Genomic DNA, 23,021 nt, shown 5'->3' with positions numbered 1-23,021 from the left:
CTCTCCTGCCTGAAGCTAAGCTGCAGGCCCCACTGATGACTGCCTACTGACAAAGACCTTGTGCTTAGCAAACTGTACTCGGGCATCTCTGGACCCTCTTCATAACCAAGCCCTTACTGGGCTTCAGAGTCCTTCCTCGTGGAGTCCGATGTTAATAGGAACCCTCCTAACTCAGTTTCTCCTGAATCTCTCACCCTTGATACCTCATCAAGTTTCTCTTCCCCACTTACTCCATGTGGTATCAGATCACCCTTGGGAGCCTAAATTTTATGTGTTGCACTAAAATAAATTTAGCTTAATTCCACCTTTCCGTTTTTTTAAGTAGCTTCATGCAAGACGACTTCCGCTCCAGTCCCCAACAAGATGTTCTCTGTGTCTGTCTGAGGCCTCACTGGCACGGCTTTTACAGTGCGCATTTCCAGCAGTATGCTGGTCACCACCTAGTGTCGGTCCCCCTCTTCATGGAGGAACGACACTAAACCCTGCCTAGGCTTCATATCCGAGTCACGGCACCATTATGTCGCTCCCCCTCTTCGTGGAGGAACAACACAGGACCCTGCGCTGTTCTTCTGTCTGCTCGGCCCTCCCCGGGTTTGCTGCTGGTTCTTCCCGGGTTGGCTACCGACCCTTCCACCTCCGTGGAAGGGCGGTTCCCCCTGACACTTTCCCCACTTCCGCGGGGGAGCGGCACACCGCCGGCCGGCTCTCTCAGGGGCTGCTCAGGTGTTCCCCTTAGATGTTCCTGGTGCATGTTGTCTCTCTCCTCCTTTATAGTCCTCTTCCACCAATCCCAACTCTGCTACCCACACGCCGAGTACGCTGCTCTCCTCCAATCAGGAGCAGGTCCTACAGTTTATTGGTTGAACTGGAGGCAGCTGTGTAGAAGCTGTTTCTCCCTTCTCAGCGCCATATTGTGGGAGAGCAGATGCATAGAATAAGTCTTAATTCCAGTAACTTAGTCTAGTCCGAGTTGCTCCCAGTTGCTCTCCACAACCTAGGAAATGCCTCTGTTCCACTCTCCCTAGCTTTTCCTGCTTTCTGACCCTCGCCAGAATTGCCCTTAGCATTCCACTTATGGGCTTGTGGATTTGCACAAGGACATGGGTTTGGGAAACCCCTGTGCTCTAAAGAATCCACTGACTTTAGGACATGCCATGAACTCACACTTCCAACTCTCTTGCAGTAACAGAAGGACAGGTCGGGTATCGCAAAGCTGAAGTCAATGTCCTGTGAAGAAATGGGCAGCTTCCGCCCCTCAGTTTCCAGATGCTGTGTGCCTTCCCGCTCAGGGCTGCACCATCTCAGTCCCCAGACATCAGGGATCAGTCACCCACCTGCCCCAGCCCTCGCTACCACATGTCCTCATCCACCCTCCTGTCACTCGTCCATCCCTTCATCCATCACCAGACGTCTATTGAGCAGATTCTGTGTTCCAGATGCAGTGCTAAGGGGGTAATGATGCAAATGAGCAGACGTGTTCCTACTCTCCTGCTGCCACATTGTGGGCTGTGATAAGAATAAAGACACAGGGTTGGCTGTGGTGCCAGCATCCCATATGGGCGCTGGTTCAAGTCCTGGCTGCTCCATTTCCGATCCAACTCCCTGCTAATGGCCTGGAAAAGCAATGGAATATGGTCCAAATGCTTGGGCCCCCACACCCATGTGGGAGACCCAGAAGAAGCTCCTGGCTCCTGGCTCCTGGCTCCTCCAGATCAGCCCAGCTCAGGTTATTGCAGCCATTTATGGAGTGAACCAGTGGGTGGAAGATTCTCTCTCTCTCTCTCTCTCTCTCTCTAACTCTTTCAAATAAATTTTTAAAATATTTTTAAAAAGAATAAAAATACAAAATTGTTTTAAGGAGACAAAAATTGTATTCACGGGCAGACGCCGTGGCTCACTAGGCTAATCCTCCGCCTGCGGCGCCAGCACACCAGGTTCTAGTCCCAGTTGGGCCACCGAATTCTGTCCCGGTTGCTCCTCTACCAATCCAGCTCTCTGCTGTGGCCCGGGATTGCAGTGGAGGATCACCCAAGTTCTTGGGCCCTGCACCCGCATGGGAGACCAGGAGAAGCACCTGGCTCCTGGCTTGGATTGGCGCAGCACGCCGGCTGCAGCACACCGGCCGTGGCGGCCATCTGGGGGGTGAAGCAACGGAAAAAGGAAGACCTTTCTCTCTGTCTCTCTTTCTCTCACTGTCCACTCTACCTGTCAAAAAAAAAATGTATTCACATTCAGGAGACAAATTATACACAGCAGTATAGCATAGACATGGGATGTGGCTCAGAAGTAACACTGCAATGTCCAAGAGGGGCTCACTCTAAGCAATAAAATGATGAGAAGCAGCTGGTCATACAGACATTAGGGAGTGGGGGCAGAATTCACAGGCCCTAAAATAAATAAATAAAAGAAACTCAGAGAGCCCAACATGTAAATCGTAGAGCTTCACGTGCCAGAGGGATTTACCCAGGACTTCAAAATGAAAGAGTGGGCTCAGCAGGAACTTACATTTGCATCATATCTTAAACTTTAAAAACATAAAACTTAAAAAGTAAAATTAGGCAGCTTAAAATGTTGAGCAGTTTGAATAAGAAGCAATTCATAGGGCCAGGCATCTGATGTAGTGGGTAAGATACCACTTGGGATGATCACATCCAATCTCAGAATGCCTGGGTTCATGACCAGTTCTGCTCTTGATTCCAGATTCCTGCTTAATACTCACACTGGGAGACACTCGTGATGACTGAAGTAGTTTGGTTGAAGATACAAACTTGGGACAGCTTGATTAAGTTCAGGCTCCTATTTTCAACCTGGCCCAGCCAGATATTTGCAGAGTGAACCCATGGATAGAAAATCTCAATCTCAATCTCTCTTTCTCTCTCTCTCCTCTCCCCCCTCCACCCTCCTTCCTTCCCTCTCAGTCTTTAATAAAAGAAGAGAGGTAGTGCTGTGGCGTAGTGGGTTAAAGCCTTGGCCTGTAATGCCAGCATCCCATACGGGCGCTGGTTCAAGACCCCACTGCTCCACTTCCAAGCCAGCTCTCTGCTAGTGGCCTGGGAAAGTGGTAGAAGATGGTCCAAGTTCTTGGGCCCCTGTACCCCCATGGGAGACCCTGAAGAAGCTCCTGGCTCCCAGCTTCGGATCGGCGCAGCTCCAGCCATTACAGCCATCTGGGGAGTGAACCAGCAGATGGAAGACCTCTCCCTCTCTCTCTGCCTCTCCTTCTCTCCCTGGGTAACTCTGACTTTCAAGTAAATAAATAAATCTTTAAAAACAGAAAAGAATGGCCGGCGCCATGGCTCAATAGGCTAATCCTCCGCCTGCGGCGCTGGCACCAGTTCTAGTTCTAGTTCTAGTCCCTGTCGGGGCGCCGGATTCTGTCCCGGTTGCTCCGCTTCCAGTCCAGCTCTCTGCTGTGGCCTGGGAGTGCAGTGGAGGATGGCCCAAGTCCTTGGGCCCTGCACCCGCATGGGAGACCGGGAGAAGCACCTGGCTCCTGGCTTCGGATCAGCAAGGTGTGCCAGCCACAGCGCACCGGCCACAGTGGCCATTTGGGGGGTGAACCAACGGCAAAGGAAGACCTGTCTCTCTGTCTCTCTCTCTCTCTCACTGTCCACTCTGCCTGTCAAGAAAAAAAAATAGAGCCGGCGCCGCGGCTCACTAGGCTAATCCTCCACCTTGCGGCGCCGGCACACCGGGTTCTAGTCCCGGTTGGGGCGCCGGATTCTGTCCTGGTTGCCCCTCTTCCAGGCCAGCTCTCTGCTGTGGCCAGGGAGTGCAGTGGAGGATGGCCCAAGTGCTTGGGCCCTGCACCCCATGAGAGACCAGGAAAAGCACCTGGCTCCTGGCTCCTGCCATCGGATCAGCGCGGTGCGCCGGCCGCAGCGGCCATTGGAGGGTGAACCAACGGCAAAGGAAGACCTTTCTCTCTGTCTCTCTCACTGTCCACTCTGCCTGTCAAAAAAGAAAAAAAAATAGAAAAGGAGAAAAGAAAAAGAATTATTTTATAAAAATCAATTCATGAATTGGGAAGCACCAAACACTAAAGAAATTTAGTATTCCAAGGACAAAACATCAAAGACAAGTAGTTATTGAGAAAATGTGGAAGTGAAATAGAGTATGTGATGGGTTGCGGTTACAAACTGCCTTAGCAAAAAGCTTCTAGGCATGCAATCCTATCACACACAAGCTGGCTACTCTGGATTGACTGAGGTTGTGTGTGCTTCTAACACAGCCTCTTACCAGAATGGACCCAAGCTAAGTTTCACTTTCACTGGCTGCTTAAGACCAGCAAAAACTTAAAATAGCAAGGCTGTTTTTGAGGCCTAGTTGATTTTGTCTGCTCAGGAGTTATTTAGGCCAGCTGTGCATTTTAGCTTTGCTTTAAAAGTACTGATCAGGTCAGCCTTATAATCACAATAAACTTGTTACATTTACAATGACAAGATGTTAGAGATGTTATAAAATATACGTGGAGTAATTTTACTGGCAGGTGTAGGATACCACTTAAGGATCAAGTTCCAGTGTCCTAGTCTAGAAACCGGGGTGGAGAGGACCATTTCCTACTACGCAGTCCCTCCCCCGTCCTTGTTAAACTTCCTGTTCTGCACAGGTGCAGCACTCGGATGAGTACTCTTTTGACAGGGCAGGTCCTTTGGGAGTGCCTAACTCGGAAGGGAACAGAGGTGCAGCATCGTCGATTCTGCCCCCTGACTTTGGCCCAGAGAGCCCTGGCCCTCAGAGATGGTGATTCCATTCCAGAAGCACTCCAGGGTGACTGAAGCATTGCTCTTGTTAGACTACAACAGCAGTCACGTTTCAGCCTCTGCTCTGGGGATGCCGGAAATGTTTCTGCACCTCCAGATTTGTCTGCTGACTGGGGTATTGTAAATGCGTGCGTACTTGGAAAATTGCAGAGCTCAACAGGACCCCCCGGTTTGAGGTAAACTAAGGCATGGAATAAGAATGTCTGTCCTGGAGCATTAGGTTAATCCTCCGTCTGTGGCGCTGGCCTCCCAAATGGGCACCAGTTCTAATCCCGCTTGCTCCTCTTCCAGTCCAGCTCTCTGCTGTGGCCTGGGATAGCAGTGGAGGATGGCACATGTGCTTGGGCCCCTGCACCCCATGGGAGACCAGGAGAAGCTCCTGGCTCCTGGCTTCGGATCAGCACAGCTCCGGCCGTTATGGCCATCTGGGGAGTGAACCAATGGAAGGAAGACCTTTCTCTCTGTCTGTCCCTCTCACTGTCTGTAACTCTACCTGTCAAGTAAATAAATAAAATCTTTAAAAAAAAAAAAAAAAAAGGAAGAAGAAGAAGAATGTCCTTTACACGGACATAAAAGACAGAGGCTGGAGGTAGAAAAGCAGGAATCACTTGTCCAATGAAGAAATGCCATTTCAGGGCCGGCGCTGTGGACAGTGGGTTAAAACCCTGGCCTGCAGCCAGCATCACATATGGGTGCCAGTTTGAGTCCCAGCTGCTCCACTTCCAATCCAGCTCTCTACTATGGCCTGGGAAAGCAGTGGAGGATGGCCCAAGTGCTTAGACCTCTGCAGCTGCGTGGGAGACCCAGAAGAAGCTCCTGGCTCCTGGCTCCTGGCTTCGAATCAGCTCACTCTGGCCATCGCGGGCATTTGGGTAGTGAACCAGCAGATGGAAGACCTCTCTCTGTATCTACCTCTCTCTGTAACTCTGTCTTTAAAATAAATAAATCATAAATCTTGAAGAAAAAAAAAAAAGAAATGTCACTTCAATCACCAGAGCATGTGCCTTCTCACAGCCAGGGGCCAACCTCTCTTCAGAAAATGTTTGATCAGTTACTCACCTGTCCCGAACCCTCTTCTCCCTTCTCTTGGTTGTTCCTTCGTTCATCTAGTATGCACCTGTTGTACACATTTTGTGGTCCAGGCAGGATTTAAGGTGCTGATGATACAAAGTGAACAAGCATAGATTTCTGCTCTCATGACATCATATTCTCCCAGAGATAAGTACTAAACATATAAAGTTGTTTTCCCAGTGATCAATGGAAAACAAGACAAAGCAATATGATGAAGATTCTGGACAGGTGAGAATGTGACACTGCAGAGCTGCCCAGAAAGGTCCCTCCAAAGGAACATAACTACATATCCATTTTTTTTTTTTTTTTGGACAGGCAGAGTTAGACAGTGAGAGAGAGACAGAGACAGAGAGAAAGGTCTTCCTTCCATTGATTCAGTCCCCAAATGGCCGCTACAGCTGGCACACTGCACCAATCCAAAGCCAGAAGCCAGGTGCTTCCTCCCGGTCTCCCATGCGGGTGCAGGGCCCAAGGACCTGGGCCATCCTCCACTGCCTTCCCGGGCCACAACAGAGAGCTGGACTGGAAGAAGAGCAACCGGGACAGAATCCAGCACCCCAACCAGGACTAGAACCCAGGTGCCAGCACCGCAGGCGGAGGATTAGCCAAGTGAGCCGTGGCACCAGCACTACATATCCATTCTTACAATGGAATACCACGCAGTCATTAGATGGAATGAGGTACATTCTTGCTAATGGCATGAAATATGCCCAGATCACACTGTCAGTGGGAATGGGATAATGGTGGAGAGAGCTGTGTACAGTTCTACTGTGGGGCCAGGGAGGATATAAACATACCCATCTATATCCATGGCACTACGCTTATGAATGTGTATAATATATCTGTATACATATAGACCATAAGAGGATACCAAAAAAAAAAACTAAATAATTATAGCATCTGGAAAATGCAAGAAGAACATCTTCATCTTTTCTCTGGATTGTCTCTCCTGATGTTTGAATTCAAGTTTGCCACTTGCATGAACAATGCATCTGTGGATGTGAGGGCAAGGCCCCTGCTGATAGCAAGTTCAAGCGACAAAGCTGTGAAATACAATGTTAAGCCTGCAGTGACGTGGGATAGAGCTGACCTCTTGGCAGAGGAGAGGCAGAGAGTGCTACAGACATCTCGCCCCGCACATCCAGCCACCTTCTTGATGGAGAGCTGGCAGCACACAGTAGGTGCTCACAACTTGAAGCCTGATTGCTTATTCATACTCTGTGTTTTTTTGTTTTGTTCTTTTTTTTTTTTTTTTTTTTTTTGCCTGTGACTTAAAAGTGCTTTGGCAAGTTCAAGAATCAGGAGAGGGGCCGGCGCCATGGCTCACTTGGCTAATCCTCTGCCTGCAGCGCCAGCATCCCATATGGGCGCCGGGTTCTAGTCCCAGTAGCTCCTCTTCCAGGCCAGCTCTCTGCTGTGGCCCGGGAGTGCAGTGGAGGATGGCCCAAGTGCTTGGGCCCTGCACCCGTGTCGGAGACCAGGAAGAAGCACCTGGCTCCTGGCTTCGGATTGGTGCAGCGCCAGCTGTAAGTGGCCATTTGGGGGGTGAACCAATGGAAGGAAGACCTTTTTTTCTCTCTCTCTCACTAACTCTATCTGTCCAAAAAAAAAAGAATCAGGAGAAAAGTTTCAGACCCTGTGGTGCAGCAGCCCCTTGAACCATCAGGCCTCAGTGCATGAAGTACCTGGCCAGACACCCTACTGCTCTCCTCCAGGGCAGTGCTGGCAAGCCTGGTGTTTGTCTCTATAATGGAAGCCTGTATGCTCTCTGTGTTACTACTCTGAATCTCCTTAACAACACTTGGAAGGGTATCTAGTCTGAGGAAGCTGACATGGATGTCACAACTATTTCAGGTACAAGAACACATAAGAGACGGCCGGCGCTGTGGCTCACTTGGTTAATCCTCTGCCTGCAGCACCAGCATCCCATATGGGCACCGGGTTCTAGTTCCAGTTGCTCTTCTTCCAGTCCAGCTCTCTGCTGTGGCCTGGGGGTGGGGGGGGGGGGAGGGCAGTGGAGGATGCACCCACATGAGAGACCAGGAAGAAGCACCTGGCTTCTGGCTTCGGATTGGCACAGTGTCGGCCATGGCAGCCATTTGGGGAGTGAACTAATGGAAGGAAGACCTTTCTCTCACTGTCTATATCTCTACCTGTCCAAATAAATAAATAAATAAAATACTCTGGTTCCCTAGCACCCCATCAGACCTATTCTGTACCTGAAAAACCCTTTTGTGGACCCAGTGAACTCTGGGCTGATGTTTTGCCTTTGACAATTTCTGAGGGACCTTACAAAATTTAGTCACACTTCCTACATTTGTGGTTCAAAAAAACAAATACGGGCCTGCGCCGTGGCTCACGAGGCTAATCCTCCACCTTGCGGCACCGGCACACCGGGTTCTAGTCCCAGTCGGGGCGCCGGATTCTGTCCCGGTTGCCCCTCTTCCAGGCCAGCTCTCTGCTGTGGCCAGGGAGTGCAAGGGAGGATGGCCCAAGTGCTTGGGCCCTGCACCCCACGGGAGACCAGGATAAATACCTGGCTCCTGGCTTCGGATCAGCGCGGTGCGCCGGCCGCAGCGCAACAGCCGCAGGGCCATTGGAGGGTGAACCAATGGCAAAAGGAAGACCTTTCTCTCTCTCTCTCTCACTGTCCACTCTGCCTGTCAATAAAAATAAAAATAAAAATAAATAATAAATAAATAAAAATATGGCTGGAAGAACATTGGCCATTGTGGGGAGCAACTGGAAGCAACTCGGACTAGACTAAGTTACTGGAATTAAGACTTATTCTATGCATCTGCTCTCCCACAATATGGCGCTGGGAGAGGAGGAAACAGCTTCTACACAGCTGCCTCCAGTTCAACCAATAAACTGTAGGACCTGCTCCTGATTGGAGGAGAGCAGCGTACTCGGCGTGTGGGTAGCAGAGTTGGGATTGGTGGAAGAGGACTATAAAGGAGGAGAGAGACAACATGCACCAGGAACATCTAAGGGGAACACCTGAGCAGCCCCTGAGAGAGCCGGCCGGCGGTGTGCCGCTCCCCCGCGGAAGTGGGGAAAGTGTCAGGGGGAACCGCCCTTCCACGGAGGTGGAAGGGACGGTAGCCAACCTGGGAAGAACCAGCAGCAAACCCGGGAAGGGCCGAGCAGACAGAAGAACAGCGCAGGGTCCTGTGTCGTTCCTCCACGAAGAGGGGGAGCGACATAATGGTGCCATGACTCGGATATGAAGCCTAGGCAGGGTTTAGTGTCGTTCCTCCACGAAGACGGGGAGCGACATAATGGTGCCGTGACTCGGATAGGAAACCTAGGCAGGTTTAGTGTCGTTCCTCCATGAAGAGGGGGAGCGACAGGCCATGACTTTGCTCAATGTCTAGATGCTCAGGAACTTCTAGAGAAGCATGTGGGATGAGGAAGGACCTTGGCTGCCATGAAGTAGCCCTATGGCCACGAGGAATTGGATTGGGGTATAGAGTCAGGCAGACCTGCAGGGAGATCAACTTGGCAATGTGAGCAGCTCACTGGAGCTCCACAAGCCTTTATTTCCAGTACAGCAAGGACTTCTCTGAAGCCCTCAACTAGGTCACCTCCTCTTGTTTTATTCTTTCATGTACTGTATGGCTTGTGTTATTTGTGACCATGTGATTAGGCAGCAAACATAGAGCCAATGTACAATTTGAGTAATGTCTGTCTCTCTACTACTCTCCAAATCTGATTAAGAACAGATACCAGTGAGGCCAGAGCCATGGCGAAGTAGGTTAATCCTCCGCCTACAGAGCCGGCATCCGATATGGGCGCTGGTTCTAGTTCCGGCTGCTCCACTTCCAATCCAGCTCTCTGCTATGGCCTGGGATAGCAGTAGAAGATGGCCCAAGTGCCTGGGCCCCTTCATTCATGTGGGAGACCAGGAAGAAGCGCCTGCTCCTGGCTTTGGATCAGCGCAGCTCCGGCCATTGTGGCCACCTGGGGAGTGAACCAATGGAAGGAAGACCTTTCTCTCTGTCTCCCTCTCACTGTCTGTAATTCTATCTCTCAAATAAATAAATAAAACCTTAAAAAAAAAAAAAGAACTGATACTGGGACTGCCACTGTGTATAGAGGTAAAGCCTCCACCTGTGGCCCTGGCATGCCCTATGGGCACAGATGGCAGCTTTACCCATTATGCAACAGCGCTGGCCTCTCTCCAATCTTTCTGACACCCAAAACCGCATACTACATCCCTTTTAAACTGCTGTTCACTAATTCAGGTCCCATTTTGCTATAAATAATGTAAGTATTGTATTTATATGTAAATTATGCAAAAATTTTAATCTAAAAGTGGTTATCAACAAAGGTAATACAGAATATATAAAGTGTTTAAAGAATATTGTCCTTAGGCCGGCGCCGCGGCTCACTAGGCTAATCCTCCGCCTAGCGGCGCCGGCACACCGGGTTCTAGTCCCGGTCGGGGCGCCGGATTCTGTCCCGGTTGCCCCTCTTCCAGGCCAGCTCTCTGCTGTGGCCCGGGAGTGCAGTGGAGGATGGCCCAGGTCCTTGGGCCCTGCACCCCATGGGAGACCAGGAAAAGCACCTGGCTCCTGGCTCCTGCCATCGGATTGGCGGGGTGCGCCGGCCGCTGCGCGCCGGCCGCGGCGGCCATTGGAGGGTGAACCAACGGCAAAGGAAGACCTTTCTCTCTGTCTCTCTCTCTCACTGTCCACTCTGCCTGTCAAAAAAAAAAAAAAAATACAAAAGAAAAAAGAATATTGTCCTTATAATTATTATGTTTCTCTGGGAGCCACAGCATAAAGGATAAGGAAGCTACAATTAAATCCCAGTTTGTTCCTTAAATATATGCATTTGGACAAGTGATTTCATCTCTCAGAGATGTTTTTGTGTTTTTAAAATGAAGATGATCTTGGCTTCCTCTTGGAATCAACAAAAGCATTAGATTATGCAGAACTCACAGATACAACAGTAAGCATGCAGCAGGCATTCTATCCACTGACTCATTCATTCCTTCAATGAGCAGTTTTGAGTGTTTACGTATGCAAACACTATGAACACCAGTAAACAAAGGCAGATTTCTGATCTAATGGAGCTGACAGCCCAGCAGGGAACATATGCACGCATAAAATAATAACAAAATAAATATATAAATACACACAGGACAAGGACCATGACAAGGAGGAAAGTCGCTCTGAGAATAGTTTCCTGGGCCTGAGAGGTCAGGGAAGGTTCTCTTGGGGCAGAGGGTAATGGGCCCGGGCATTTTTACCTTCTTCAAAGTTAGGAAACAAAACTTCAGCCCTAGGCACCACTGACACACTGTGGTCATTCAATTAATAATACTTCAGCCAGCGGGCACACACAGGACACGCTGCGTCCAAATGTCCATTCACGCTCTTATGGTAACACCATCTTGACCCTATTCTTCCATGTGCACCTCTTCCCCTACCTCAGCAGGATGCTGACCACCTGCTTGCTAATCCAGCAGAAGCTGCTCCCCGGTCATGAAAATGTAAGTGCTATCACAAGTCTATCCAATTAGGCCAAAAAGACGGCCGGCTGCCCAAGCAGACAGCTCCTAAGTCATACACAAAGGAATGGAGTAACACAGGCTCCCAGCCTGTCTCCCTCTTAGGCTGCGAATGCGTGAGACCTTACCCCCACCTGCCGCCCTGGGCAGGAAATACCTTGCTTCGGATTCTGACCGCATCACCCTCCCATCCCAGTCAGGGATCCTATACATAATTTCCTGAATAAACTTCTTACATGGAACTCCCTTCTTCATTCTTCAGAGGTCTTTCTGGTTCAGCGTGCACTGCAGGCTCTGCCAACATTCAGACATTCTCCACTCCCCTCATATTTATCTTTCACTCCCTTCCTTGCCATTCAGCTCATCCGGTCCTGGCTTCTCCCTTACCAGGCATCCATTTCCCTCGCCTTCCTTTCTCTCTGTGAAGTTTTTCCCTCCAGTTGCTAATGAGGTTGTGGAGAAGAGAAGCCCTAAGGGGGTGCCCGGTGCATCCACACCCGATCCCAGCATTTCTCTGTCACTCCCCAGCTGAACCACCTTCGCCTATGCTGGCTGCAGATCTGAGGTGCTGAGTGGACATGCGGGGAGGAATTTCTGGAACTGCTCCTCCTCTCAGGAGTCTACTCCTATGAACATACGATGGATGCCTCTAAGGAGGACTTGAAGTTTCGCAAGGAGCTTCTCAACCCAAAGCTGTAGGTCAGGAAAAACCCAGGGGTCCTCCAGCACTGCTGCTTTTTACAAAACAATAACTTGCAATTTGCTTTAGAATTCTCCTCAGTGTGAACATGAAACTGCCTTACTTTGTCCTTCCCAATGACTGTCTAAGACATAAAAATAATTGCTTTGCCTCTCCCTCAGTATTTAAGGACCACAGCTTGACAGAATAACACATGCATTACCAGGAGAAAACTGAACTATTCCTCTACTGGTATGTGACAGTTTATACCAAAACAATGATTTTTGTGGACCAGCTGTTCTGTGAGGCCGGCCTTAAGATTGCAGATCCATCATCTCAGCACAAGGGAGTGAGCAGATGAATTCTATGCTTGCGTCCGCACCCTCTGTGAAAGGATTCAAAAAAAGAAAGAGTAACGGGGCAGGTTCTGGACAGCCAGAGGGAGGATGAGAGGACGGCGGTGGCCCGCCATTCTGTCTCCACCGCCTCCCACCCTCTGAATTATTTCACCAGAAGCAGATATTGCCTACTCAGAAATACGGAGAGAGATCTTAAAAACAAACAAAACGGCATCCTCACACTACCCCGCAGTCCCCCTTACCCAACCTGCTCAGGAAAACGCCCTGATGGCCAGCAGACCGGGAAGTGAGAAGGTGCTGGTAGTGGAGGAAGAGGGAGCCGCCAGTGATGCACTGCCCGCTGGACGCCCTGGGAAAGACCCCGGCCCAGCCCCGCAGCGTCCTGAGTGGCACAGCAGGTGCTCATAGAGTCTGCCCTTCCCTGTCCCAGCAGGGGGCTAAAATTCTTGAAGTGGTTACACAGAGGCGACAATCCAATTCAGCAGGACTGTGCCATGCCAATCAATCTTCGTGTTTGTCCTCTGTGGTTCTCATTTAGCTGCGGGGAAAGTCGAGGTCCTCTCCCGGAATGAGGACAGGTTTGGGTCCCGGAGGCGCGGTGCCCCCTGCCGGCCTCAGTGGCAGCGGCTGCGGGAACGGGCCCCAGCTTGCTACCCGGCTACTCGGGGAAGGCTTGCCCCGACCCCAAGCCCCTCCGCTCCAGGCAGCTCTTTCCAGAGCAGTGCGGACAAGTCTGGGGCTGGAATCTATAAAGGAAGCGGGAGGCCCTCCCCATACTGGCTCCAGAACCTTCCACAGGCCCCGCGGGCACAGAGAACACCATTCAGCAGCAGATGCTGCCCTATCCAACCACCGCCACGCATGCATGCACGCCCACCCGCCCTAGTTCTCGCCCAGGAGGAAGGCGGGGAACTAGGGGACGGCGGGAACCAGCCCAGAGAACGCGTGGCAGCAGCCTGGTCCCGCGCCGCTCCTGCCCTCTGCTGGGAGGAAGGCGCAGTTACACACGGCGGTCTGCGACGGCCGCGGAGGGAGGCCTAGGCCTGTGGCGCTCAGCCTTGACGCAGGCGCCCTCGGCCACTGAGGAGACCAGTGAGCCGCGATCGGACTGGCGTGCAGATTCCAGAAAGGAATGATGACGAGGGATTGGGTCGCGGGATTCTGTCATGTGAGAAGAGGAGGTGTCCGCATATCCCAGGGATCCTGACAAACAGCCAGGACTGCCATCTTAGGAACATGTGTAGTAGTGGTGGCGTTTTGTGAAGTTGCTGCAGAGGTTAGGCAGAAGTGTGTTACAGCATTCACGTCCTTCTTAATTAAGGGGGTTTAGAGCTATGCACATTCCTAAAGACGAGTTCCTTGTACTACAGCCATGCTGGGCCCTTGACCTGGGGCATCTTATTGAGGAAACAGTTCTCGGGTACCTGGATGCTAAGGCCTGCTGGAGGTATATTGTCAGACAACACAGACCAAAGGGGGAAAATCCTCTCTTTCATGGGGCCTTTCTCCAGTGAAGGCTGACAGACAATATAGTAGTTGTGCAAATTATACAGACTGCTAAGGTTATAAGCTATACCAGGAGAACATCGCAAGAAAGAAGCAGTGAGTGACATTATGAAATGGGATAGTCAAGGCAAGCATCCTTGATCTTGCGACAGCTAAGCAAAGACTAAGAGGTGGAATGGCCACTATCCTTGACATGGCTAGGAGCAAATGTCTCAAAGCAAGACTCTGCCTGGGATCTTTCCGGAACAGCAAAGAAGCCAGATCCTAGAGAAGAGGGAGGAGAATGGGAGAGGCCTTGACCTGAGAAGACAGCATTTAAGAGCAAGCGGACTTTTGTAGAGATTTTAGTTTTTATTCAGAGTGAAATGAGAAGCACTGCTAAGCAGGGTTGTGTGATCTGAGTTATGTTAAAGGATTTCCTAGGCTGCTGGGGACAGGGGTCAAGGGTAGAAGCAGAGGGTCCAGGCCCAAGGCTTTGACAGTAACCCCCTGGGGAGATCAGGACTCTCAGAGTGAGTTTTAAAAGTAGAAAGAGCTGAATTCACTGACAAGCTGGAAGTGGGACAAAAGAAAAAGAGATGAACCGAGATTAATACCAAAGCCGTTAGCCTCAAGAGAGAAAAGAAGGGGTGAACATCTGGCTGAAGTGGCTGCTTGGGACACCACAACGCATACCGAAGTGCCTGGCCTGGTTCAAGTCCCAGCTACTCTGCTTCTGATCCAGCTTCTTGCTGTGGCAGGAAGTGCCCATCCTGGCAGGCAGCAAGTGATGGCTCAAGTACTAGGGCCTCTACCGTGCACGTCAGAGACCCAGATGGAGCTCTGGGCTCCTGATTTTGGTCTGGCCCAGCCCTGGCTGTTGCAGGCATTTGGGGAATGACTCATTAGATGCAAGACCCATATCTCTCTATCTCTCTCTGTCTCTGTCTCTCTCTCTCCCTCCTCTTTCAAAGAAAATGAAAATAAAATTTTTAAAGATTTATTTATTTATTTGAAAGGCAGAGTTACAGAGGCAGAGAGAGAGAGAAAGTCTTCCATCCTCTGGTTCACACCCCAAATGGCTGCAACAGCTAGAGCTGGGCCAATCCAAAGCCAGGAGCCAGGAGCTTCTTCCAGGTCTCTCAAGTGGGTGCAGGGGCCCAGGGTCTTCAGCATCTTCCACTGCTTTCCCAGGCCATAGCAAAGAGCTGGATAGAAAGTAGAGCAGCTAAGACTCAAATCAGCACCCATATGGGATGCCAGCGCTGTAGGTAGTGGCTTTACCAGCTATGCCACAGCGCCAGCCCCCAAAATAAATATTTTTTTTAAATTTTAAGAGAGAGAAGAGGACAGTGATGCCAATAGAGAAACAGCCTGAGGTAAAGAATAGAGGAGAAGGTGATTATTCCCATGTGCAATGTGTTTCAAGTGTCTGTGAGACATCCAGGTGAAGACATCTAGCAGACAGTTGGATGCACTTTCCCAAGAAGCAGGAGAGCGAGCTGGACTGGATATATAAATTTATGAACTCATGGAATAGCAATGACATTTTAAAGCCATAAGACTGGATAAGACCACCACAGCAGTGTGTTTGTAGGTCAAGAAGATGACTGAGAGCTGAACCCTGGGATTTCCAAAATCAAGATGTGGGGGGTACTTGTGGAGGATACTGGAAACAAAAGCTTTGAAAAGATAAGGGAGGGGCCAGTGCTGTGGTACAGTGGGTTAAAGCACTGGCCAGAAGCACTGGCATTCCATATAGGCACCGGTTTCAGTCCCGGCTGCTCCACTTCTGATCCAGCTCTCTGCTATGGCCTGGGAAAACAGTAGAAGATGGCCCAAGTGCCTGGGCTCCTGTGCCCACATGAGAGACCTGGAAGAAGCTCCTGGCTCTTGGCTTCGGATCTGCGCAGCTCCGGCCGTTGCGGTCATCTGGGGAGTGAACCAGCAGATGGAAGACCTCTCTCTGTCTCTACCTCTCTCTGTAACTCTTTCAAATAAATAAAATAAATCTTGGGGAAAGAGAGAGAGGAAGGGAGGAAGGGAGGAAGGGAAGGGAAAAACCAGGAGGCAGAGACCTACCTACACTCAGTCTGCCGGTTACCTGCCTTGAGGGCACCAGGCCTGGTCTCTCGATGCTTTCATCTCTGTTCTTATAACAGAAACCATCTTCTCAGATCAGCATCATCAAGGAGGAGGAAGTGATCAGCTGTGCTTGATGCTGCTGAGTGTGGAAAATCAACCCTGTCTCACTTCCAATACAAGGACAGCTTCCATAGCCTCTTGACCCTGCAGTGGATGGCACTGAGGAGGCTGGGGAGTCCAGTGAGGAGATTCAGAGTTCTCGGCCTAGAAGCTTTGTACAGAAGGTGACTAGGAAGGGGGTCCACATTCAAGCCATGTTTTCTGTCCTACAGAGGGAATGAAGAGGTGGAAAGGCAGGTATCTACCTGTGGCTCACTCCCTGTAGCTCACCAGTAGCTCCCTCCCTAGACCTGAGACTTCACATTCTCTTCACTTCTGCTCCCCCTCCCCTGCACACTCACCTCGGGAACTTGCTTTGTCATGTCCTCCTTCCTCCCCCATGTTACTCCCCGACTGTGCACATCACCCTGCTGATCTTCAGTGTCGCACACAGACCCACCTCATTTTGTAAACAGCCACAGAGTTCTGCTGGAACCCTCTAGTTGAGGAGCCATGTGTCTTACTCCCACTTCTATGGCTAACTTTCTATGTCATGTAGGCCAATCACCCCACCACTCTGGACCTCGGTTTTGAAGTGAAGGGCTTGGAATAAAAGACTCCACTGTTCTTTCCAGCTTAGACTCTGTGTAGTTCTCTCAATCCCTGATTAGCTGTCTCTGCAGTTCAGCTATCTCTGAAGAAATTTTTAAAAATACCCTAACACTAATTAATCCCAAGAGGAAGCTCTGACAGGTGCTTTATAGCCTACAATATCTCAGCATCCAACATTTTCATGCCTTATGGTTTTGCAAGGAGTGTTGGAAACAAGCAAGAAAGCCTCTACCTCTTTGGTGCATCTGTTTCAGTAAGGCAATTGGGAGTGCGCCTCCCTACAGGGCTGCCCAGTAGCTGACATTCTCCATCCTCATTTAGAGCTGAAAAGGTTTTCCTCTGTGCACACGACCCAGGGTGACCCACCCGCAGACTCCTGCCCCACCATTGTGAGAGATTTAAGTGTTTCCCGGCTGGAAAAGAGAACATAAGCATCTTGTCTGAGATCACGCGGTTGCTGAATAGCAGAGCTGTGAGTCAAACTCTGATTTGTTTTTTAAGTCCATGCACTTTAGATAGGCAACTAAGCTTGGCCCTTTTAAGGGAAAGATATGAGGCAAGTAGAAGACTGAGTCAAAGGATGATACCCCACACAGGAAAATACCCTAGTTTTGGAGGAAAAATACACCTTGATGGTGTTAGGAGGCCAAGGATTTCTCTGAATAGAACCACAGGGAAAATCCCCACTATAAAAATGTCAGCAGGAATTACTGTTGTTGGGAGACAGAATGGCTCAAACTGAAATCTCTTGAGCTCAAATCAAGCTTCATCTGGTACAGATAGGCCTGGATCTTTATCTAAGGGTTTTCCAGGCATTAGGCCTCCTGCACCTTAGCTCCATTCCACCTACACTATTAGTTAGCAGCGTTTCCTTTTTATCAACTCACATTTCCACAGTTTTGTTGAATGCAATAAAAAACATGAAACCACAGATTTGATGTGTTATTCATTCACACTAAAATAAATACATCACAATGAGCATTTTAAATGTATATATGTAAGCTTCTTAACACCAATTCACTCACTTCCCCTTACCTATATACATTTCACTCTCTTACATTCAGCTTTATCTTGTACTTTAACTTGAAAAATTCCACCTGGAAAAATGCTTTCACTGAAAAATAAAGGACCCAAGGACAGTAGAAAAAAAATGAAGCCCAAGGTTAAATATTTGATCATATTTTTCCATTCTGTTCAAAGCAGAGATTCAACAACACAGGTTTATTTTCTCATCTCTATGGAAATGTTCCTAATGACTTCCCAGAATTATTCCTAATATTTTTCACTGAGTTAACAAAAGAAATAATTTGTGTTACTTTTTGCTGTGAGTCCATAAGTAAATTAGTGTGTTAAAAGGCAATTCTTTCTGTCTCAGATTTACCAAGAGTCCCTGAGAAATGGAGGCCCATGACAAATTAACCCATCTTAAGTCAACCTAAATGAGACTTTGTGGAAAGAAATGAAATAACTGTTTTGTGACCTTAGCTTGCTATCTGCTCTCAGTCTGTAACAGAGCATGCAAAAATACGCCCATTAAATGCCATTACCGACCTTTCCCTTCAGTCTACTTGCCAAAGTATCTCCAGGAATTTCAAGAGCACAAAGTCACTCAAAACAACTGGTCTACAAACATTTTGAAAATTTGTTTTAAACTACTGCTCCTGTGCTATTTTGTGATCCAGTGGGATTAGTTCACAATGTATATTAGCACCACGCTCACATGCTAATAGTGCATATTTGGCTTCGTAAGTCTTCATTTCTTTTTTAAGGGCCTGTCATGACATTTATTCACTCAATGTTGTGCATTCCAAGTTTTACAGTGTGCCTGCCCCTTCTCTAAGCACTGGAACACAAATGTGAATAAGGACAGTTTCTACCTTCCAGCGTTCTAATCAGAAGCCTGGCAGCTCGCAGGAAGTTATGATACACTGTGATGTGTTAGTGGTATACAGCTTTTTGAGACCAAAGTGCCACGGCACCGAAAATGTTCCTGTAACACTGTGAAGTTAGCACCTTCCCATTTCCTCTTCAATGATGTACAACGGGCAAGAGAGATCCCCAAGATGTCTCTAGTACAGCTTTCCATGCAGCAGCCTTCCCCCGGGAGAAGCCCTCTGCCCGACCTGCCACGTCTGCGGAAGGTGACCTGCTGGGAGCAGCCCTTCCTAAGTGATTGCCTCAGATGCTCTACTCCAGTCTGTCTTCAGGGACATCTAAGATCAGGAAGAAAAGGACTGCTTTATGTCCCGGATATAATCAGTGTCTGTATTCTTTGGAAGAAGGTGGTGTTGAGGACATTGATGCCTTGTCTTCCAAATGAGAGTACATGTCAACATTGGCTGAGAGTTGAGTTGATACTGGACTGAAGTAGAGCTTTGTTTGGCAGGAGTGCGGAGCCGGCTTGTGGGCCTGTTAGTGGACAGCAGGAAGATGACGACACTGATTGGAAAGAGGAATCAAAGAGCCAGGGCTCTCCTCTTGCTCTGCCTAAATCCAGATCCTGCTTTTCACAAAAGCATGTCAGATACATAATCTTGGCGGCAGCCTGACTCCAAGCCATGAGTTAGGGTGCAGGAGCGGTTCTGCACACCTAATAAAACCAAATATATGCTGTTAGCATGGTTCTACGCTCCCTGGCCTTTGAAGTGAATGCTGGGAGTGAGTTTAACAAGTCCTTCCTGGATTGTGTGGTCCTTCTTGTCAATAACCAGATTGAAGACTTCTCCTTCATCACCACTGGCCCATCGGTGCTACCCCAAAAAGTCCAGAACTGACCGAGAAGGAACTGTTTTATAAATATGGTTTAAATGAATGTCTGCTGGTGGAATAATGTCCTGTCACAGAAATTCTTGGTTCTGACTTGTAGTGCTTGCTACAGTCGTAAATTGTGAGACATCACGGGAACGTGATGTGATCCCACTGTAGTTCCCTGAAATGTCATCAGCTCAGGAATTCTTTCCCCCATCTCTTAAGACATCCAGTTCCACAATTTTCATGATCTGTGTCCAAAGTACCTCACACCCAACCTGCCACTACTCCCCACAACATACTTCTATCCTGATCATACCCATTTAGCCACCAATTTCTCTTTTTTTTTTTTTTTTTTTTTTTTACAGGCAGAGTGGACAGTGAGAGAGAGAGACAGAGAGAAAGGTCTTCCTTTGCCGTTGTTTCACCCTCCTACGGCCGCCGCGGCTGGCGCACTGCGGCCGGCACACCGCGCTGATCCGATGGCAGGAGCCAGGTACTTATCCTGGTCTCCCATGGGGTGCAGGGCCCAAGGGCCATCCTCCACTGCACTCCCGGGCCATAGCAGAGAGCTGGCCTGGAAGAGGGGCAACCGGGACAGGATCCGGCCCCCCGACCAGGACTAGAACCCGGTGTGCCGGCGCCGCTAGGCAGAGGATTAGCCTAGTGAGCCGTGGCACCGGCCCAATTTCTATATCTAATTATTCACACTGAGAAGCAAGCAAAGGCTAACTATCACATGCTTGAATTTATAAAGTCAGAGTATTGGGCTGAGTACCCAAAACATTTTTGAAAGGTGAAAGAGTAATTAAAACAAGTCTTCAGGGTGGGCATTTGGCTCAATGGTTGAGCCACTGCTTGGGATGCCCATGTCACATGTTTCAGTGTCTGGTTCAAGTACTGGATTCTCTGCTTCCAATCCGGCTTCCTGCTCATGTACATCTTGGAGAGGCAGCAGATAGCAGCTCAACTACTTGGGTCCCTGTTACGCATGTCAGGAACCTGGATTGAGTTACAGGCTTCTGCCTTCAGCCTGGCCAAGTCCTGGCTGTTGCAGGCACTTGGGGAGTGAACCAGTGGATGGAAGACAATCTACCTGTCTATCTATCTCCCCCTTTCAGCTAAAATTAAAATTAAATAATTATTAATTTAAAAACTCTCCCCTTGATTGTCATATTCACCCACTCATTTCAATTGTCTATAAAGATCATAAAATATACATAAACAACATATTTCTTGAGCCAATCACACCTCTTCAGCCCCATAATGATTGGCCTGCATTCCTATATCCAGATTTCTCTAGAGTCAATACGGTTCCTTTTTTACCTTTACCTCCTTATTTTACTCAGGTCCATCCTGGAAAACTAAATCTGCCTTGGCTTAGTCATGCCAGTTGGCACCTGGCTCTTCCTGCAGGTCATGACCCAGGCTTGTAAATCATGTTCAAGTTCCTCATTTGCTATTCCAGGGCCTTGGCACCCCAAGGTTATTCTCTATGCCATCAGACTGATTAGCTACCTGTTGTGAACCCTTCGCTTGCTCTGCCTTGCCCTGCCTGGAATGACATGGAAGGTCCTGACATCTGTGTCAGCCTTAGCTCATACTGCTCCATGTTGGCTGGCTCTTTACCCTTAGGCCCATCCCTTAGTGTTAACTGGTTTCTGTAAACTTGAGTAGATCAATGGTCCTGCTTGCAAGCAGTTTTTACTTCCCTAAAAGTTTTATGCTAAAAATTTTGCAAATTTTACTTTATTGCATCTACCCAATAACTTTACAGCATTTTACAGTTTAGAAGACTGAGTTGTAGCAACGATGAGTAAATATCACAGGGTGAGCATCAGCACCTGTCCCAGACTAGGTTGTCCACAATCTAAACTCTTAACCAAACTTAGATAAAAATTTCAGAGATACAAGCCTGCAGAATTAACCAGTAAATTTCCTGTGAGCTCTGAGGTCCCAATAAATGCCTTCTTTATGCTAAATTCATGATGATTCCAGGGCTGGCGCTGTGGCATAGTGGATAAAACTGCCACCTGTGAGGGGCCAGTGCTTTGGCATAGCAGGTAACGTTGCCGCCTGCAGTGCCCGCATCCCATATAGCTGCTCCCCTCTTCCTCTTCCAATCCAGCTCTATGCTGTGGCCTGGGAAAGCAGTGGAAGATGGCCCAAATCCTTGGGCCCCTGCACCCATGTGGGAGATGCAGAAGAATCTCCTGGCTCCTGGCTCCTGGCTTCAGATCAGCACACCTCTGCCCGTTGCGGCCAATTGGGGAGTAAGCCAGCGGATTGATGACTCTCTCTCTCTCACTCACTCTCTCTCTCTCTCCCTCCCTCCCTCCCTCTCTGCCTCTCCTTCTCTCTCTGTGTAACTCTTTCAAATAAATAAATAAATCTTAAAAAAAAAAAAAACTGCCACCTGTGGCGCTGGCATCCCATATGGGCACCAATTCAAGTCCCAGCTGCTCTACTTCCAATCCAGCTCTCTGCTATGGCCTGGGAAAGAAGAGGAGGATGGCCCAAGTGCTTGGGCCCCTGCACCCAATATAGGAGGCCCAGAAGAAGCTCCTGGCTCCTGGCTTTAGACTGGCCCAACTCTAGCCATTGTGGTCACTTGGTGAGTGAACCAGTGGATGGAAGACCTCTCTCCCTCTCTCCCTCTCTCCCTCTCTCTCTCTGAAACTCTGCCTTTCAAATAAATAAATAAATCTTTAAAAAAAAATAAATTTATGATGGTTCCACTTGCCTTGCAAGCAAACTTCCAATTTCTTAGGAAGAGGTAGGTCCATTTTCCAACCCTCCCCTGAAACAGTCCTCTTCAATTCCATCTGAGCATCTTTCCAACTTGTCAAAAGAAACAAAGAAATCACCACCAGCTCAGAGTACGAAAAGCTCTAGATCCAGATATCCTTTAGTTCAGTGATCCTGAATAGAGACATGCAGGCAGCCCTGACGAGAAAGAGCCCAAACCCAGTCACCTTGCTGAGCCTGAGACCAAGAAGATGTCAATACACCAAACAGTTTTTGAGTTAAGATTAATTAGCTCCCTCCATTCATTGCAATTAAATTTGCCTGCACATGTTACTATGAAAACTCTTCATGCAATATATAAAACAAGTGGTGTGCACTGTCATTGCCATTCTCACAGGTAGCTGCTGGTTAGGGAAAGGTGTGTGCAGGAAGATAGTGATGGCAGGTTAAAGGCAGACACTGTCAGATATCCCATAACTAAAAAAATCTCTTTTTTTTAACTTTTACTTAATAAATATAAATTTCCAAAGTACAACTTTTGGACCATAGCAACTTTTTCCCCCCATAACCTCCCTCCCACCCACAACCATCCCATCTCCCACTCCCTCTCCCATCCCATTCACATCAAGATTCATTTTCAATTATCTTTATATACAGAAGATCAATTTAGTTTATACTAAGTAAAGATTTCAACAGTTTGCACCCACACAGAAACACAAAGTATAAAGTACTGTTTGAGGACTAGTTATACTGTTAATTCACATAAAGAAATCTCAAATGGTAGACATCAAAGTGGCTTTGAGCAACTGTGTGGCCAATGTCCTTAACAGATGTTTTTACCATGATAGAGGAAA

At 48.7% G+C, this 23,021-nt stretch overlaps 1 protein-coding gene across 12 annotated transcripts in view; it reads right to left on the bottom strand.

Moving 5' to 3' along the window:
• Positions 1 to 23,021, bottom strand: part of RNASE1 (ribonuclease A family member 1, pancreatic) — a 143,851-nt gene that overhangs the window by 93,269 nt on the left and 27,561 nt on the right. Inside the window, exon 4 of one of the 12 annotated variants that reach the window (XR_016217984.1) lies at positions 2,241 to 5,920. The exons of the other annotated variants lie outside the window; for them this stretch is intronic. The gene's annotated coding sequence lies outside the window, so the exon portion shown is untranslated. Of the gene's footprint in view, positions 1 to 2,240; positions 5,921 to 23,021 lie in introns of those variants that run through there. 12 annotated transcript variants of the gene reach the window in all.

This window comes from Oryctolagus cuniculus, chromosome 12 (assembly GCF_051225735.1).
Source record: "Oryctolagus cuniculus isolate XC-2025 breed Fujian yellow rabbit chromosome 12, ASM5122573v1, whole genome shotgun sequence".
In the NCBI taxonomy this organism is placed as follows: domain Eukaryota; kingdom Metazoa; phylum Chordata; class Mammalia; order Lagomorpha; family Leporidae; genus Oryctolagus; species Oryctolagus cuniculus.
Note: the sequence above shows the minus strand (reverse complement) of the source record. Positions and strands in the feature narration are given on the sequence as shown.